The sequence below is a fragment of the Cetorhinus maximus genome, chromosome 17 (assembly GCF_964194155.1).
Source record: "Cetorhinus maximus chromosome 17, sCetMax3.hap1.1, whole genome shotgun sequence".
NCBI classification, from domain to species: domain Eukaryota; kingdom Metazoa; phylum Chordata; class Chondrichthyes; order Lamniformes; family Cetorhinidae; genus Cetorhinus; species Cetorhinus maximus.
This window is the reverse complement of record NC_135895.1, coordinates 74,119,366-74,139,006: the sequence shown is the minus strand read 5'-3', so window position 1 is coordinate 74,139,006 and position 19,641 is coordinate 74,119,366.

Below are 19,641 nucleotides of genomic sequence, written 5' to 3'. Positions count from 1 at the left end.
TGTCCACCCCTATGGTTTCCATTTGCAACACTTCAGTGCCCTTCAGCGGCAGCCCTCCAAGGGCTGTCGAGGCCGCTTTTGAATTGGCTGCCAGGCCGCTATTGGACCTGGCGGACATCATACCCCCGCACTCGCCCCCGCCCACCCCTTCGCACACATCCCAGGCCTTGATTGGCCCATAACTGGTGCGTAAAACCACAGAATGCTGCTGATCTGACCGCACCCCACCCGCCCCCCGATCCCACACGCCAAGGGTAAAATTCTGCCCCATGTGTGTGACATGTTATGAGTCGTCCATGAGGCAGCAGATGTTGGATGTCCAGCAGGGTGTGCAGGAGGGTCAGGCAGAGATCCACGAGGGTATGCGTGCCATGGTGTCCAGTGTGGAGGAGTCCCTGCGGAGAATAAGCACTGCGTTGACCCTCATGGCCGAGCGCACTGCCTCCTCCATGGAGAGGCTGCTCCAGGGACAGAATCAGGGGCTCCTGGGGTTGTGCTCGGACCTGCAAACCCTCACACAGGCACTGACCTCAGGTGGTCAGTGTCAGTGTGGGAGATGGATGAGGCACCCAGTAACCCAGCTTGGTGCCCGTCCATCAATGGTGAGCAGGGAGGTCCACAGCGACCTCACGTTGGCGCACAAGCTGCCTGGCATCTGTGCGGGCTCCTCTCAGGGCCCTCTGGATGACGGCAGCAGCTCCTCCGCCCCTCTGCCAGTGACCGTAGCATCAGATGAGGCTGCGGTGACTGGGAAGGTGCCAGCCGTGGGACTGGACGCTCCCTCCCAGGCGGGGCCAGCACAGGCTCCACTGGCCAGAGGACGACTGCCAAGGTCATCAAGCCCAACAAGGCAGCAGAGTCAGCAGCTGCCTCCAATGCCAGTGCCAGCGAGGTCGGGGGCACCTAGAAGTAGCACCCACAAGCGAAAACTTAAAGCACCTTAAGCGCAACACGGCCTGATCACAGGTGACATTTGGCTCCCCTATTTTTCTTTTTTTTTTAATGGCGTCATTTGATGGTTCATCTGATTTCTGCAATGTTTACCCTTCACAAGTAAATGATGTTATTTTGTGCATAAAAGCAAAATACTGCAGATGCTGGAAATCTGAAACAAAAACAGAAAATGTTGGGAAAGCTCAGCAGGTCTGGAAGAGCTGAAAAAGGGTCATACGGACCCAAAACGTTAACTCTGTTTCACTCTCCTCAGACGCTGCCAGGCCTGCTGAGTTTTTCCAGCATTTTCTGGTGTTGTTATTGTGTGCAACTGGCCTCTGTGTGCTTCATTTGTTCTGTCGGTGCAGGGTAAGCCATGATGTAATGATGGACATGTCTCTCCTGAAACTTTACTGCAAAGCCACAGAGTGTATGTTGTTGACCAAGGAACTGGTCCTGTCAGGGATTGAGTATGGAGCCTGCAGCCCTGGCATGTGGTGGTGCTTCTTATTTGGTAGGTTAGCTGAAGAAGAGCGTTGGATCAAAGCGTCCCGGGTGTCCCTGCCTCCCGGGAGTTACCCAGGTCAGCATCCATACCCTCAGCCCTCTCCTTACCGTGCTCAACCTCAGACTCACTACTGGATTCATCATCTGTGGCCTGTGCAGCTGCTTCAAGATCCTCTTCCTCCAGTGGATCCCCCCCTTGCCAGTGCCAGATTGTGGAGAGTGCAGCAAGCAACCACTATCATTGACACCCACTCTGGGGGGTATTGTAGTGCTGCCCCTGAACAGTCCAGGCATCGGAAGCACATCTTGAGAAGATCTATGGTTCTCTCTATCACCACCCTTGTGGGGGTGTGGCTCCTGTCACAGGCTGCTTGGCCTTTATTCTTGGGTGGCGGAGAGGTGTCATGAGCCACCTTCTGAGGGGATAGCCCTTGTCACCCAGCAGCCATCCATCCAGTCGGGCTGGAGCACTGAAGAGCCTCGGCATCTGGGAGTGTCTGAGGATATAAGTGTCATGGGAGCTGTCAGGGTACCTTGCACAGACTTGTAGAATCAGCATCCTGTGATCACACACTATCTGCACGTTCATGGAATGGAATCCCTTCCTGTTGACAAAGGTACCCGGCTGACCCGCTGGCAACTTGATGGCCACATGTGTGCAGTCGATGGCACCCTGGATGCATGGGAACCCAGCAATCGCTGCAAAACCTCTGGCTCGCTCAGCCTGGCTGGCCTCGTCCGTACGGTAATGAAGGAAAGTCAATAACCGCCTGAACAGAGCTCCTGTCACCAGCTTAACACAACTTTGGACAGCTGATTGGGAGACTCCACACAGATCCCCCACGGAGCCCTGGAAAGAGCCAGAGGCACAGAGATTGAGGGCCACTGTGACCTTCAGAGCCACACAGTCGGAGCTGATCTCAGGGCCGATAATCTGGCAAATTGACGTCACTGTCTCCCCTTGAGAGACGGACCCTCCTTTGGCATTGCACCTCAGACATATTGAGGGAGCTGCATCGCCACCTGTAAACCCTGGCAGCAGGATAGTGGCGTCTTCTGTAGACCCTTCCACCTTGGACTACCTGCTAGCCCTGCGCCCCTTGTACCTGCACCTCTCCTCCCACAGGTCCCTCCCTTGGAAGCTGCATAGGGACTCCTGGCCTCCTCTCCCTTCTGCCCCTCTCTTTCTCCTCAGAGGAGGTGCCTCCAGCTGAGACCACAACCCCCATTACCAGGGTTAGGGAAGGCTGTCTGATACCTGAAAGGTCCCGCGTAGTGTGAATCTTCCGGGGGCCTGGTAAACAACACTGAATTCTGAACTGAAGCCTCTAAACACTCTCAATGCAGCTCTGAAGTGAGATGAAGCTTCCTGTTCACAGAGGCAAGTGGTATCCTAAACTCCTCACTAATCGCTTTGATAAGACCTCTGACCCTTCTTATCCCGTCCGTGGATGAGGTTTTGCAAATCGTGGCCTGCCCACCTGCCCGTGTGACACCTAAAAATCATATGGACCACGTAAATTCGGAGACGATTGGTGTCTCAAGGGCCTTAACTGGCCACTTGATTAATGGCGGACGCGCCTCTGTCTCCATCGCGCGCCCGCCTAACGAAATATCGCAAGAGTGCGTGTTGACGTTTGCATGCTCAGCCAACATCAACGTGCTTTATCTAACGCTCGTGCGGGTCGGGTACGTGTCTGCCCGCCAAGCTAAAAGCTCTGCCCATTGTGTTGGAAAGCCTCTGATCGTAAAGAGGTGTTCTGGATGGCCTTCCCTCCTCTTTGTGAACAAGAAAAACAATAAAGTTAGAGATAGGGACAGAGACAGGTTTCAAAATAGTCATCATAAGGGCAAACTTTATCCAGGCTCACAAGGAGAATGTAGGAGGAAAATTAGGAGTTATTGTATTTATGTCGAGCAGGGTAGGCCACTTGTGAGGGAGTATAGCATGTTTATGAATCCCAGGATGAAGAACTGTAGCTATGAGGATAGTTTGGAGAGGTTGGGACTGTTTTCCTTGGAGAAAAAAGGCTGAGAGGAGATTTGATAGAGATATTCAAGATCCTGAGGGGTATGGACAGGGTAAATAGTGAGAAACTGTTCCCACTCAAGAGAGCATCAAGAACTAGAGGCACAGATTCAAAATAATTGGCAAAAGGAGTAAATATTATGTGAGGGAAAATCTTTTCACCCAGAGGGTGGTTGGAGTCTGGAACAATCTTCTTGGAAGGGTGGTGGAGGCAGGTTCGATCGAGGTATTCGAAAAGGGAATTGGATTGCTATCTGGAAAGGGAGAATGTGCAGGGTTACGGGGATAAGGCAGGGGTGTGGGACTAGGTGGAATGCTCTTTCAGAGAGCCAGTGCAGACTCGATGGGCTGAATGGCCTCCTTCTGCACTGTGAAGATACTGTGATTCTGTGATTTATTATTCCTATATTGTTACCCATGTTGTCCTGTATTGAGGACCATTTGTTGAGCAAGTCTGGTCACAACTGCTGCCCCATATGCTCACTTGCTGGAATGAAGTGCCAGTTTGTTTTTTGGTTAGTCCCTCAGAAGATTGCAAATCTATACGAGGGAGAGGCATGAATATCTGGCTCAGATCACAGTAATTCCATTGTTATAACCCTAACTATTGTACCATGAGATATTGGACAGTCCAAGTCCACATCTAAATATGAAATGCTCAGACGAAGGGAAGGAATGACTAGTACTGCTGTACTGAAGATTTTATCTAAGGCAGATCATTAAATTTGTACCAGAGTGTAAATGGGTAAAGATTGGTGGGAAATGGGGAAGAAGATTCAGAATCCTAAAAATCGAGAGCATAGTTTTGTGTCCCATATGATGTGGTGGAGAATCCAAGCTAGCTCACCACCCCACCACCCCCCACCAGAGAAATCTCCAATTAAAGTCAGCCAATATCTATTGTAGGAAGCTATAATTTAAAAAATGAGGATCACGCTGTGGTTATAAATGGATTATGATGGGACATTCAATGCTGCCTTCAGAACAAGTGAATGCATCAATGTATGGTTTATGGTCCATGTTGGCTGAATTTTTAATAAGACTGAGGTCCTTTTGTAATTCTGCTAATCATATAATTTATATTATCAAACTCTTAATGGTTGATTTCCACATTTGACATTCCAACCATACCAATAGGACAGGAACTGAAATGTCCATCTTTAGCAAGATTCTTCCACATATACCATCGGAATGATTTACAATGGTAAACCAGGTCAAATGGATGACTGGCCCTGCTTCTTCATTTGTGGTTTGGGCCTGTGTTACATTTTATGCTTAACTCATTGACAAAAGAGAAGACTACAGAGACCATACTAAATTCCATTATCTTGTGAAAAACTATTAAACTGATCTACAGAAAGTAGATTGGGGACATGGTGGCTAGTGGAGATGTCACTGGACTAGTAATTCAGAGGCCCAGGCAATACTTTAGGAACATGGGTTCAAATCCCACTATGGTGTGATTTAAATTCAATTAAAAGATCTGGAATATAAAACTAGTCTCAGTAATTGTGACCATGAGACAGTCATTGATCATTGTATCCATCTGGTTCACTAATGTCCTTTAGGGAAGGAAATCTGCTGTCCTTACCTGGTCTGGCCTACATGTGACTCCAGACCCACAGCAATGTGGCTGACTCTTAACTGTTCTTTAAACAACCTGTCAAGCCACTCAGCTCCAGGGCAATTAGGCATGGGCAACAAATTCTGGCTTTGCCAGTGACCCCCACACCCCATGGATGAATTAATAAAGGACTGATTCAGCAAATATGTTGGGAGGAATCAAAAAGTAGCTTTTAAATTTAGAAAAAAGGCGCTCTCTTTATTCATTTATGGGATGTAGGTGCCGCTGGCTGGGCCAGCATTTGTTGCATATTCCTAATGCCCTTGAGAAGGTCGTGGTGAGCCGTGTTCTTGAATCTTCACAGTCTATGTGGTGTAGGTACACCCACAGTGCTGTTAGGAAGGGAGTTCCAGGATTTTGACCCAGTGACAGTGAGGGAACAGTGATATATTTCCAAGTCAGGATGGTAAGTGACTTGGAGAGGAACTTGGGAGTGGCGGTGTTTCCATCTATGTGCTGCCCTTGTCCTTCTCGGTGGTAGGGGACATGGGTTTGGGAGGTGGTGTCAAAGAACCCTTGGCAAGTTACTGCAAGCACATCTTGTATACATTGCACACTGCTGCCACTCTGTGCTGGCAGTGGAGGAGGTGAATGTTTAAGTTGGTGAATGTGGTGGCAATCAAGCGGCTGCTTTTTCCTGGATGGTGTTAAGCTCCTTGAGTGTTGTGGGAGCTGCCTCATCGAGGCAAGTGGGGAATATTCCATCACACTCCTGACCTGTGCCTTGTAGATGGTGGACAGGCTTTGGTGAGTCAGGAGGTGAGTTAATTCACTGCAGGATTCCTAGCCTCTGACCTGCTCTTGTAGCCACAGTATTTATGTGGCTAGTCCAGTTCGGTTTCTGGTCAATGGTAACCCCCAGGATGTTGATAGTGGGGGATTCAGTGATGGTAATGCCATTGAATGTCAAGGGGTGAAGGTTAGATTTTCTCTTGTTGGAGATGGTCATTGCCTGGCACTTGTGTGGCGCGAATGTTACTTGCCACTTGTCATCCACAACCCTGGATATTGTCCAGGTCTTGCTGCATTTGGATATGGACTGCTTCAGTATCTGAGGAGTCGCAGATGATGCTGAACATTGTGCAATCATCAGCGAACATCCTCACTTCTGACCTTATGATGGAGGGAAGATCATTGATGAAGCAGCTGAAGAAGGTTGAGCCTAGGACACTACCCTGAGGAACTCCTACAGTGATGTTCTGGGACTGAGACGATTGACCTCAAACAGCCATAACCACCTACTTCTTAGGTATGACTCTAACCAGTGGAGAGTTTTCCCCCTGATTCCCATTGACTCCAGTTTTGCTAGGGTTCCTTAATGCCACACTCAGTCAAATGCTGCCTTGATGTCAAGGGCAGTCACTCCCACCTCACCTTCAGAATTTAGCTCTCTTGTGCATGTTTGGAGCAAGGTTGTAATGAGATCAGGAGAACACAAGGACACAAAAGGTAGGAGCAGGAGTAGGCCATACAGCCTGCTCCACCATTCGATACTCCCACCAATATTTTCTGACTCTTGTTATTCCTAATTTCCACCCATACTGATTCTACTTCATGATCTTCTGAGCCAAGATCCTTTCTCACTAGTGTCCTTATATCATCCCTTATTATCAGGGGCACCCTTCCTCACTTGTCATTCTTCCTTTGTTTTAAAAATATTATGTACCCTGGAATATTTATTTCCCAACCTTGGTCACCTTGTAACCATGTCTTTGTAATGGTGATTAAATCTAAACCATTTATCTCTAGTTGTGCCATTAGTTCATCTATCCTACTGTGGATGCTCTGTACATTCACAGGAAGAATCCTTTAATTTCCTATTACCTGGGAGTAGTTTATAGGCTCCCTAACAGTAGTTATACCATTGGATTGAGTATTAAACAAGAAATTATTGGGACTTGTAACAAAGGCAATGTAATAGTTGTGGGGGACTTTCATCTTCATATAGACTAGACCAAACAAATTGACAAGGGTGGCCTAGAAGATGAGTTTGTAGAATGTATTCATGACAATTTCCTGGAGCAATATGTTGTAGAACCAATTAGAGATAAAGCTAGCTTCGGTCTAACATTGTGTAATGAGGCATGGTTAATTAGTAATCTCATAGTAAAAGATCCGCTGGGAAATAGTGATCATAATACAATTGAATTCCATAATAATAAAAGCAAAACACTGTGTGGACCTTAGTTGCTGATGTACAAACTCTCTGTCCCTTCCTGTCCAGTGTGCTTGTCTTTAACTGCATCACCACATTGTCCTGATAACTCAGCTTTTCTCTTTGGGTTTATTAATCCCCCTTCACCAGACTATCCCCCTCCACCCCTCCTGCGCCCACCTTACCCCACTCTCCCCTGCTACTTTAACAGCCTATCCACAGCCCTAGTTATACAATTTGCCAGCACACTGGTCCCAGCCCAGTTCAAGTGGAACCCATCCTAACAGAACAGCTCTCCCTTCCCTGATACTGATGCCAGTGCCCCATGTATTGAATCCCCTTCTTCCCACACCACTCTTTGAGCCATGTGATTAACTCTCTAATCTGTTTGAGCCAATTAGCACGTGGCTCAGGTAACAGGCGTGATTACCTCTGATATTCTGTGTTTTAATTTGGACCCCAACTCTTCAAACTCTCTTAGCTAACCATCATTCCTAGTTCTATCAATGTCACTGGTTCCTACGTGGACCACAACAACCGAATCCACCCCCTCCCATTCCAAGATCATCTCCAGATATGAAGAGATGTCCTTAACCTTGGCATCGGGCAGGCAACACAACCTTCAGAGTTACCAGTCATGGCTACAGAGGAAGTATCTATCCCTCTGACTATACTGTCCCTTATCACTATACCATCCCTTTTCACTCTCCCCTTCACCTCCTGCAGCCCTGGTGCCGTGGTCAGTTCACTCATCCACCCTGCAGTCCACTCCTCATCCACACAGATGGAAAGGACCTTGTACCTGTTGGACACGGTTGAGGGCTGAGTCTCCTCCACCAGGACGGGCTGGTTCCCTGACCTAAAAACAAAAAACTACTGCGGATGCTGGAAATCCAAAACAAAAACAGAATTACCTGGAAAAACTCAGCAGGCCTGGCAGCATCGGACCTGCCTGACTCAGTCACACCCTCCTGCCCTGACCATTGACTAACTGTGCCTAACCTAAGGGGTGTGACCACCTCCTGGAACAAAGTGTCCAGAGAACTCTCCCCCTCCCTGATGCTCCGTAAAGTCTGCAAGTCACACTGGATCTCAGCAACTTGGAGCCGAAGTTACTCAAGCTGCAGACATTTGCTGCAGATGTGGTTATCGGGAACTACAATCCATTCCACAGATTCTCATAAGATGCAGTCACAGCACTCGACCATCCTGCCTAACTTTATTTATTTAATTAGTTAATTGGTTATTCATTTACACAGCTAAAGTAACAGCAAGCTATCTAGCCTGGAGACAAAAGGACACACACCAGCTACTGGAGACTGAAAAAGCTGTACCTCTCTCTCCTTCTTCACCCAATTCCCACTGTACAAAATCCCTGATTCAGCACTCATTCCTTGTGGCATTCAGTCCTCCTTGTCTCACTCTGTGTTCCTGAGTGGCCTTGGTGGAAACCAAACTGAGCATCAGCGAGCAGGTGATTGCTGCCACTTATAAATGCCACTTGTCTAATGGACATTGAAGTCCCCACCCAGAGCACATTCTGTACCCTTGCCGCCCTCAGTACTTCCCAGCACTGATTTATCAGCTGAGGGAGGGCGGTACGTGGTAATCAGGAGGAGGTTTCCTTACCCATGTTTGACCTGATGCCATGAGACTTCATGAGGTCCAGAGTCAATGTTGAGGACTCCCAGGGCAACTCCCTCCTGACTGTATACCACTGTGCCGCCACCTCTGCTGGGTCTGTCCTGCCGGTGGGACAGGACATACCCGGGGATGATGATGGTGGAGTCTGGGACATTATCTGTAAGGTATGATTACGTGAGGATGACTATGTCAGGCTGTTGCTTGAATAGTCTGTGAGACAGCTCTCCCAATTTTGGCACTAGCCCCCGATATTGGTGAGGAGGAGTTGGCAGCTTTCAGAGCAGAGTATGTGGTTATAAGCTAATCCATTGCCTAGATCGATGCTGTTTGGTCCGCCTGGTTTTATTCGACTTTTCTGTAACAATTTGATACAACTTGTTCAGCCATTTCAGAGGGTGTTTAAGAGTCAACCACATTGCTGTGGGTCTGGAGTCACATGTAGGCCAGACTGGGTAAGGACAGCAGATTTCCTTCCCTAAAGGACATTAGTGAACCAGATGGGTTTTTACAACAATTGACGATAGTTGCATGATCACATCACTGAAACGAGCTTTTAATTGCAGATTCACTTAATTAGTTAATTGTGACTCTGGATCATTAATCCTGAAGACTGGGTTCAAATCTTACAAAGGCAGCTGGGGAATTCAAATTTAATTTAAATTAATTAATTACATAATGCTGCTGATTCTAACAGAACAGAAAAAAATCCCCGGCAGCAGAGCTTTCTGAACTTCAGCTGCAGGAGGAAGTGAGCACAGTACCAAGACGTCCTTGTCTTCAGAAAGCTTCAGGAGAGAGGAACTTTGGGGGAGGCGGTGAGGAGAGATCCTGTTTCTGGTCTGCCTCAGCTAACCATTCACCCTGTTTCAGGCGGAGTTTTCAGGGGACACCTGTAGGATAACTCTGTAACTCAGTAGAGTCTGCTGTCACAAGGCACTAAAACCAGAATCTATCTTCCTCTTTTTCTCCGTGCCTCTTGATTTGGGAATGGGCGACCAGCGCTTGTACTCTGCTGGATGAGGGGAATGTGCCGGGTTTTCTCAAATTCCTTCTGTGGTGGGCATTTGACTCTGCGCTGTAACTGGGCCAGTGCGCCACACACTTTGCTGTGCTCCCTTTGCTGCCACTGGAACAGTTCCTATCTCCATTTTGCCACAGTCAGTTGTTATGCAATTCAGGATTGGCGTTCCTCTTTACGGGTTGTCTGACCGCTCGCTGCTATAGAGATGTGCACTTGACAGGTTTCACGTGGGCTCTATGAGTCAATAATCCCCGGGGCTAGTTTAAACATGTCTTAGTCTGGGGGGAGGTGGCGATGGTTAAATTCAACTTAACTGGCAAGACCTGCTTTTTTACTGCAGTTTCCGATTATATCCCACTCTCCTGTGCAGGCCACGTGAACATTCACTGGCAATTGGCTAGGCCTCTTCCTTAAATATGGAAGTCAGTCTCCATTGACGTCATTTGGCCCATCTTGATCAGAGGCCTGCAAAACTTTCCTATGTCTTTGTGGCTTCCTGACAGGCCAGCCTAGTAGGAATAAGAGTCAAGACAAGAACAGGTCCAAAAAAGTGAGTTGTGTTACTTTCTTTCTACTTTCCTTGGAGGGTTAGCAGAAGCACAAGGAAGGGTTAAGCCATCCCCTATCACTAGGCCCTTCCCAACCTCCTGCTCATGACTGACCTGAGTCCCAGTAACCATTCCTTCAGGCCTCCCATTGCCTAACACAGTGTTCCTGCCCCCAGCCAGTTTCTGCTGGTGTGCAGGTGAGGCCCAGGAGTTACAGTCACCCAGGCCTCTCATTGCTGAGGTCAAGATGGTGCATCACCCGCTTAGGCCTCCTCTCACTGTGGTTCCCACCTGATCTGTGCCCTCTTCATGGCGGGGGCCACATTTACGCACCACCATCGCAGTGGGCTTTTACATTTTGAACAGCTCGATGATCGGAGAGGGTTGAAGATTCAACATCTCCAGTGTGGAATCGAGTGGGGAATCTGGGAAAAGAGGATTGGAGTAAGGATTAGCAGCTGGTGGAGCGGGTAAGCAGTGGCAGATGAATTGTGTTGCTGTACACCTCCAGGTGTCGTTCAGAGGGTGTGAGGGAGAGATGGACGTGCATTCTGATGCATGTATTCTCCAGCTTTGCTATCTACAATGCTGCATACCACGACCCCTCCACCCCTGCGAATGATATAAAGGACACCCTCCTCCGGCACTGTAGAAACTGCTGGTCCTCCTCTTGCTCTGCTCATCCTTTGCCTATTGTGTACAGAATTGTCTTGGGAGACGAGTGCCTATGGACAGTATGTGTTCTGATGAGAAATTGTAAAGTCTTATGAGGTAACTTGCATGCTAAGGGAAAGAAGCAATAGTTCTGGGGGAAAAGGGGTCAGTAGCTGCAAGACAGGAGAAGATGCCAAGCTTGCTTCACTCCAGCCTCCTCCTTATGTTACATGCTGGGTTATAATCTTCAGACTTGGTTTATAACTCCTGTTTGAGCCCAGGCACAGCTGCAGAGTTGATCCGCAACAGAAGCTGCACCGAGAAGCAGGCTATGAGTGTGCTCCAGAGATGCTTGCAGCAAGAAGCAGAGGAAGAGCAGGAGCAGCATTGTCCCCCGACTACTATAGTGTTTAGAAAGCAACTTATCCAGGAGTGCTCCATGTGAACCATTCTGATCATTGTCAATAGATTCACAATCCTCATCACCACACTCCTTATTCAATAGTCTTCCAGCAGTCTGTTATGTTTCTTAATCCTTATTGTGCTACAACTATTAACAGCAACATCAAATCCAAAAAAAAGTCATCCAATAACTCTATAACAGGAGTGGTAATGAATGACCATTGTGCCAGCTCTTAATGCCTGTGCCGCATGGTTGTTTACCTACCCTGGTGCTCCAACAGTGTTTCCACCATGGCTACAGTGCAAGAGCTGACATTGTATTTTAACATATTCATTCATGGGACATGCGTCGCTGACTCGGCCAGCATTTATTATCCATCCCCAATCGCCCTGTTCAGAGGGCATAGGGTACATAAAATTAGAGGCATGGCCCAGGGTGGCTCAAAGCCTGGTGTGGGGGAAGTGGGTTCTGGTTTATGGGCACGAGCACCAGAAGTGGGGAAAGTAGGGCCTGGCTGTACCATTGGGACGGTCTCCACCTGAACCCTGCTGGGACCGGTGTTCTAGCGAGCCGCATAACAATGGAAGTGGAGAGGATTTTAAACTAAATGGTGGGGGCAAGGCATCAAATATGGAAAGATGTGGTCTATCAAAGAGTAGAGACAAGGTAAGAGAGGAAAATAGTAATATAGGAAATGAGCATTGGAGAATGGCAGGAAGGGACAGAGAGAAAAAAACTAAGAATGCACCATGAATTCAAGACTAGATGTCACAAAGATAACAAAAAGACAAAGCTAATGGCTCTGTATCTGAATGTACGTAGCATTCATAATAAAGTAAATGAATTGATAGCGCACATTGAAGTAAGTAAATATGATCTGATAGCCATTACGGAGATGTGGCTGCAGGATGACTAGGATTGGGTCCTGATTATTGAGCGGTATATGATTTTCAAGAAGAATAGGAAGCTAGGTAAAGGTGGAGGGGTGGAACTGTTGATCAAGGATGACATTGGTACAATAGCTAGAGGTGACTTGGTTCAGGAGATCAGTATGTAGAATCGGTTTGGGTGGAGATAAGGAATAGTAGGGGAAAGAAGTAACCAGTGAGAGTGGTCCACAGGCCCCCTAACAGTAACTACAATGTAGGACAAAGTATACAAGAAGAAATATTGGGTGTTTGTGATAAAGGGACAGCAATAATCATGGGTGATTTTAATCTACATATAAACTGGAAGAATCAGATTGGCAGTAGTAGCCAGGATGAAGAGTTCATAGAATGCTTTCGAAATAGTTTCTTAGAGCAGTACATTCTGGTACCAACCAGAGAGCAGGTTATATTAGACTTGGTATTGTGTAACGTGACAGGATTAATTAATGACCTCAGGGTAAAGGCACCCCTGCGTAGCAGTGGCCGCAATATGATTTAATTTTACATGCAGTTTGAAGGGGAGAGGAGTGGATCTAAGACTAGTATTTTAAACTTAAATAAGGAGCCTGTAGACATAATGTATTTGAATTTCCAGAAGGCATTTGATAAGGTGCCACACCAAAGGCTATTGCAGAAAATAAAAAGCTCATGGTGTAGGGGGTAACATATTAATGTGGGTAGAGGATTAGCTGGCTGGATGCATAAATGTGTCTTTGTCTGATTGGCAGGATGTGACTAGTGAAGTCCCACAGGGGTTTGTACATCAATGTCTTAGATGAGGGGAGTGAAGACATGGTAGCTAAATTTGCAGATGACACAAAGATAGGTAGGAAAGTATGTTGTGTAGAAGATATAAGAAGTATGCAGATGGATATAGATGTATAGATCTGGCAGGAAGAATAAAAAAGCAGAGTATTGCTTAAATGGAGAATGGCTGCAGAATTCCGAGGTGCAGAGGGATTGAACATAAAAGTAAGGATATTATGCTTCAGTTATACAGGGCATTGGTGAGACCACACCTCGAATACTGTGTGCAGTTTTGGTCTCCTTATTTAAGGAAGGATGTAAATGCATTGGAGGCGGTTCAGAGGAGGTTTACTAGATTGATACCTGGAATGAGTGGGTTGTCTTATGAGGAAAGGTTGGACAGACTGGGCTTGTTTCCACTGGAGTTTAGAAGAGTGAGAGGTGATTTGATTGAAGTATACAAGATCCTGAACAGCCTTGACAAGGTGGACGTGGAAAGGATGTTTCCTCTTGTGGGTGAGTCCAGAACTAGGGGGCACTGGTTTAAAATTAGGGGTGGCTCTTTTAGGACAGAGATGAGGAGAATTTTTTTCTCTGAGGGTTGTGTGACTTTGGAACTCTCTGCCTCAGAAGGTGGTGGAGACGGGGTCATTGAATATTTTTAAGCCAGAGGTAGATAGATTCTTGTTAGGCAAGGGAGTCAAAGGTTATCGGAGTTAGATGGGGATGTAGAACTTGAAATACAAACAGATCAGCCATGATCTTATTGAATGGCGGAGCAGGCTTGAGGGGTCGAATGGCCTACTTCTGCTCCTATTTCTTACACTCATGTGCTAGAGTACCCACTCACATCATTTATCAATGCATCCTTTTAACTTCCATCTCCCATCCAGACAGATTACTGTGCCTCCTAACCTTGTGCCAAAAGCAAACTTAGATATATAACTCTCTGTCCTTCATGCAAGTCATACAAATGGCGAAAATCCTCTGTTGGACCCTTGTGAACACCATTTGTCGCATTCAGCCAATCAGGATACATTACCGATATTCTAACTCGCTGTCTCCCACTTCCAAACCAATTTCTAACCATGTCCCAGAATTTTGCTAATACTCTCTTATGTAGAACCTTATCAAATGCCTTCTGGAAGTCCATCTAGACAACATCCATTGATATGCTCCCATACAACATGTTCCTGACCTCAAAAATTTCGGCTAGGCCAGACACAACAGGTAGGATTTTCTTCACCCTGCGGACATAGAATTAGAGGTGGAGGGACCAGGAAAATAGGCGGAGGCATATTGGGGCAGCTCCCTAACATATCTTCATTGCTGGGGAAGTTTCCCAGGGGCTGGATAGGATGCAGATCTGGGACGGAGCTGGCCAGCCAATTTAAGGTCTCAATTAGGGACAATTTTTGGAGTTTGCCAGGATCTGGCAGGTGGCAGAGCTGCTTCATGCCACCAGGGGAAGTCAACATCATGATGAAGGTGGCCACTCTGTGGGATCATCAGGTTTGGAGGCTCCATGCCTGATTGACAAGAAGGAAAGGCTGCCCCTGTGGCCTACAAATGGTCACCACCTGCCCCACAGGCCCTTCCCCCTTCCCCCTCTGCATTATTCATTTAATTTTACCCCTCTCCAAGTGGCTCTGTGCTGAGGTTCGCTCGAGGTTTTCCTGCCTGCCTCAGCAGCACCAACCTCTCCCAGTGGGACTGCCAGGGCTACAGAGCAGCCAGACACTGGTTGGGCCAGCAGCATCGAAAGCCCACCCACCAGTCCTTAATAAGATGGTGAACATGAAGGCAGCCAATTTGTCAGCCACCTCTGGGAGCATTGCTGAGTCGGTCTCGCTGCCAGCAAGAGCAGGCTCGGGACCCCCATTTGGGCCTGATGTCCAGTTTCCTAAACCGGGGGGCTAACATTCAGACCAGCTTTTCCCAAATCCAAGCTGACATCTCTGATCAGCTCATGAAAATAATTGAAGGAATTCAGCAAATCAGGGTTCGCTGTATGAGCTGCCAGCCTAGGTACCACCTTACAGCTGGTCCTCCCTAACCTAGGCTATTTAATATGTAAACTGGGACACAATCTAGTCCCTTCATTCTCTTATAAACATTGGTGCCCTTGCCTTGTGCTGTCAGGTCCCTAAGCTCATGAATTCCCTCCATACACCTCTCCACCACCCTACCTCATTTTCATCCTTTGAGAGACTTCTTACTACCTACTTGACCAAGCCTTTGGTCATCTGGTCAACAGTCTCCTTATGGGGCTTGGTGTCAAGTTTTAAAATCAGGAGAGTGGTACTAATTGGATAGCTTCTCCAAAGAGCTGGGGTGGCTACGATGGGCTGACTGACCTCCTTCTGTCCTGAACCAAACTGTCGGTTTCTCATACTTGTACTGTTTGTGTGGGGACTAAGAGGCCCACTCTCAGCCACAATCAGTCATGCCATTATCACCATGTACCTGAAACACCAAAACCACTCCATGGAGACTTGCAATGTGTTTATATCACACGATTATACAAGTGTACTTGTTCTCCAGAGTGCTGGTTGCCATGGTGCCATTACCATGGCTGCAGTTCAATACTGACAGGAGATGTACAGGTGGAAAGATTTTCAGCGAGAGAGTGGGCTTGGGTAATAAGACAGAAGCTCGGATGGATGACATGGAGAGCTCCCTCCCCTGAGTGTTCAGCACTTCAAAGGGAAATTGCTCCATCTTTAATATTTTCATATTTTTAATTTTGGCCCACAAATTAATAAATATTTAGAGGATACTTTTCAGTCTGCTGTGTTATGCCGCTGTTTTGCAATTGAAAAGAGATTTGTCAGTGCCTTGGAGAGAGATTTAGAATAGAATCATAGAAAATTTACAGCACAGAAAAAGACCACTTGGCCCATTGTTACCCGCGCCAGCCAAAAAAACGAGCCCCCCAGGCGAATCCCACTTTCCAGCATTTGGTCCATAGCCCATAGCAGGTTACAGCACTTGAGGTTCATAGCCAGGCACCTTTTAAATGAGTTGAGGGGCCTCTGCTACCCTTTCAGGCAGTGAGTTCCAGACCCCTACAACCCTCCAGGTGAAAAAGTTTTTCCTCATCTTCCCATGGCAACCAATCGCTGGGATGGGGTTGGGCCACAACCTTCAAGTTCGGAGACTAAGTGCTATTCCTGAGCCAGGGCTGACGCTTTAACCAGAAATCCTTCCTGTCTTGGTCAGTGCTCCACAACTACAGGTGAAAACAGAGCAATGATAGACCAAGACAAATCTACCCTTGAATAAAGCAATGTAAATGTTATTATGGTACAGCAGAGGATTTAAAGGGCAGAATCGCCCGTGTCCGCTGGCGTTGGGTGTGTTCGGCGGCGCGAGCAGGCAATATGGCGAGAATGCCAAAAATCGGTTTCCCGATGTTGTGCCTGCGATTGTCCGCTCAGCCTGCGATGGCGGGCCATGTTTCCTCATGGTAATACATCAGCAGATCATAATAAGTCCAGCCCGCCGGACTGAGCCCCCCACCCACCGTGCCGACGTGTTTCACAACAGTATTTAAAAGGGGTGCACTTGGCGGGCTGCACTCTGAGGGGAACCGGGAGGTGAGTGCACAGTAACATCATGGAACGCTCATGAGGATCTCCTGTTGGACTTAAGGTTTGAGGCGCGGTGGTGGGGGGGTGGGGGGGGGTGCCAAAGGCTGCCCTGCAGTTGAAGGTGGTGCACAAGCACATGTGGGGTAGTGGGTTGGGACAGGTGGGGAGGTGGGGGGGTGGGTGGGGGGTAGGTTGGGAGTGGGAAGCAGCCACACATCAGGGACACTGTGTATAAAGTGACCATTCCTCTGCTGCTGAGACAGTTCAGGCACAGCCACATTGATATGATTGGAGTCGGGCCTCTAGCTTATCTGCCCACTCAAGCAACAGAGACATCAAAGTGCCACCAAATGTTCCAGAGCTTTTCACCCCTTGGCCACAGATTGCAAACTAATGAGTGTTTTAGGGGCTGCAGAACAGTTGGGCGGCTGCACACGTTGTACAATCTCCTCACTAAAGCTGCTCATGGAGCAGTTACTGCTGGAGGTGCTCACAGCCCCTGTGCAATGTCATCATCCCGGTTTAGACCAGTCTCCCCCATGGTTCAAGCTAACAGAGCAGCCTTGCAGTGTGCGTTAGGAGAATGTCTGTGCCTGAGCTGAGAGCACAGCATGCAGTCCAATGGGCAAAGCTGCTGCCAATCGGTCAAGTGGAGTGGGGCGGAGGTGGGTGGGGTTTCGGGCAGCTATGCAGGACACTAATCTCTGGCCATCCAAGTGGTGGCCAGCACTCTCCGGGATGTGTTAAGGGGCTTTCAGACTTAACCAGGACAGGTTCTTAGTGCACCCATGTTAACCACGTGTCTCTCTCTCTCATCCTGCAGGAGGAGTACATCAGGATCGTGGAGCCCGGTGACCTAGCTGTATGCCTCGCGGATTACAGAAAGAGAAGACGATGGAGAAGAGAGTGACTGAGGCTCCTGGCTGGGCAGAGGGAGGAGCAGCACCCTCAGGAAGAAGGGGTGGCTGGGGCTCCCACACAAGCCGCTGAAGAGCCACAGCCATCGCTGGTCGGTGCCTAGTGACACCCAGGGTCTATAGACACCGCCTGTCATTCCTGTAGATGACCAAGAACCAGGGTCACTGAAGACAGCGCGTGTCCAGGGAACTGGTCGCTCACATCTGCCACCTGCTGCAGGATTTGGTGCCACGGGGACATGGAGGGCATCCACTGTCAGTGGCTGTGAAAGTGACAGCGATGCTCAATTTTTACACTAGTGGCTCCTTTCAGGGCTCCACAGGTGACCTCTGTGGGATCTCACAATCCGCCACCCAAAAATACACCCATGAGGTCACAGACGCCATCTTCTTGAGGACAACAACTTTGTGCATTTCGCCTGGGACCAGGACAGCCAGGATGCAAAGGCCGTTAGATTCTCCCGGGTCTCAGGTTTCCCATACGTGCAGGGTGTGATCGACTTCACTCATGTGGCTCTCCGATCTCCCTCACAACACGGGGTCAACTCCATCAACCACAAGGGCTTCCACTCGCTGAATGTGCAGCTGGTGTGTGACCACCACAAACACATCCTGCAGGACTGCACATGGTTTCCAGGGAGTGTCCACGACGCCTACATCCTGAGTCACTCACAGATCCCTGACATCTTCCAGGATCCACAGAGGCTGCAGGGTTGGCTCCTCGGGGACAAGGGCTACCCACAGAGCCTGTGGCTGATGACACCCGTGCAGCGGCCTCAGACTGCTGCAGAGCGACGCTATAATGAGGCTCATGCTGCAACTCACAACCAGGTAGAGCAGACCATCGGGATGCTGAAGATGAGGTTCCGGTGCCTGGACCGGTCTGGTCGAGCCCTGCAATACAGCCCACAGAGGGTGTCACACATCATCGTCGTCTGTTGCACTCTTTACAACCTGGCACTCCAACAGGGAGAGGAGCTGCCTGAGGAGGAGACGGAGGAGCTGGAGGTCTCCTCTGATGAGGAGGGCGCTGATGTGGATGAGGGTGAGGGGGTCCTTGAAGGGAATGATAACAGCGATGAGGTTCTTTCACTGGCCAGATGAGGCAGGCGCACTTGGGATGCCCCCATAGATTTGTGGAGGATGATGACGACATGCAGTGAGGAGAGTCCATAGATCCTCACATCACAGTTGTGAAGGTTTGACTCCAGTCTGGCTTATGGCAGTGCCAATACCCTCTGCGAGAATGCTCCTGTCATGGAGATGCAGTGGAGGCCCTAATAGTCACTCGATCGCAGGAGGATGATGACAACATGCAGTGAGGATAATCCATAGATCTTCACACAGCCTCTGAGAATGTCTGACTCCTGACTGGCCGAGGGCAGCTCGCTTGCACTCTGTCATCAGGGTCATCTCATAGAGACACAGCCATGAAACCTTAAAAGAACCTGATCCTTTGTCTGTCTTTAGCACCTGAGCCATTTAGGAGCACTGCGTCACTGGTCACAGACACTGAAGAGATGGGGGCCAGTCCCACCTTAAAGGTGCTGACAGCACACAGAGAGAATGAGGGAATTCTGCTGCCAGAATGTAGTGGGCAGGTGCCACAATGACCAGCACCGCCGAGACGCAGACATCAGTAATGTTTCCAGGGAGTGTGAGGCTGGACCATCGCTGTGGTCTGGAGACTGCACAGAGCACAGGGAAGAGGCCCTGGACTGAGACACCTGCCTTTATCTTGAGCAGAAAGGTTTCACATCTGAGTGACACGAACACTGCTCATCAGAACATGGAGCCATAGACAGGGAGACATTCTTGGGGGTTTATTGACAATAGTGAACATTATGTACAAGTGATTAACATCCATGCCCAGGTTGTGCAACTACATTTTCTTAACTTTCCTAACTCTGCAAGTTCGCCTCCCAGCCACCCACCAT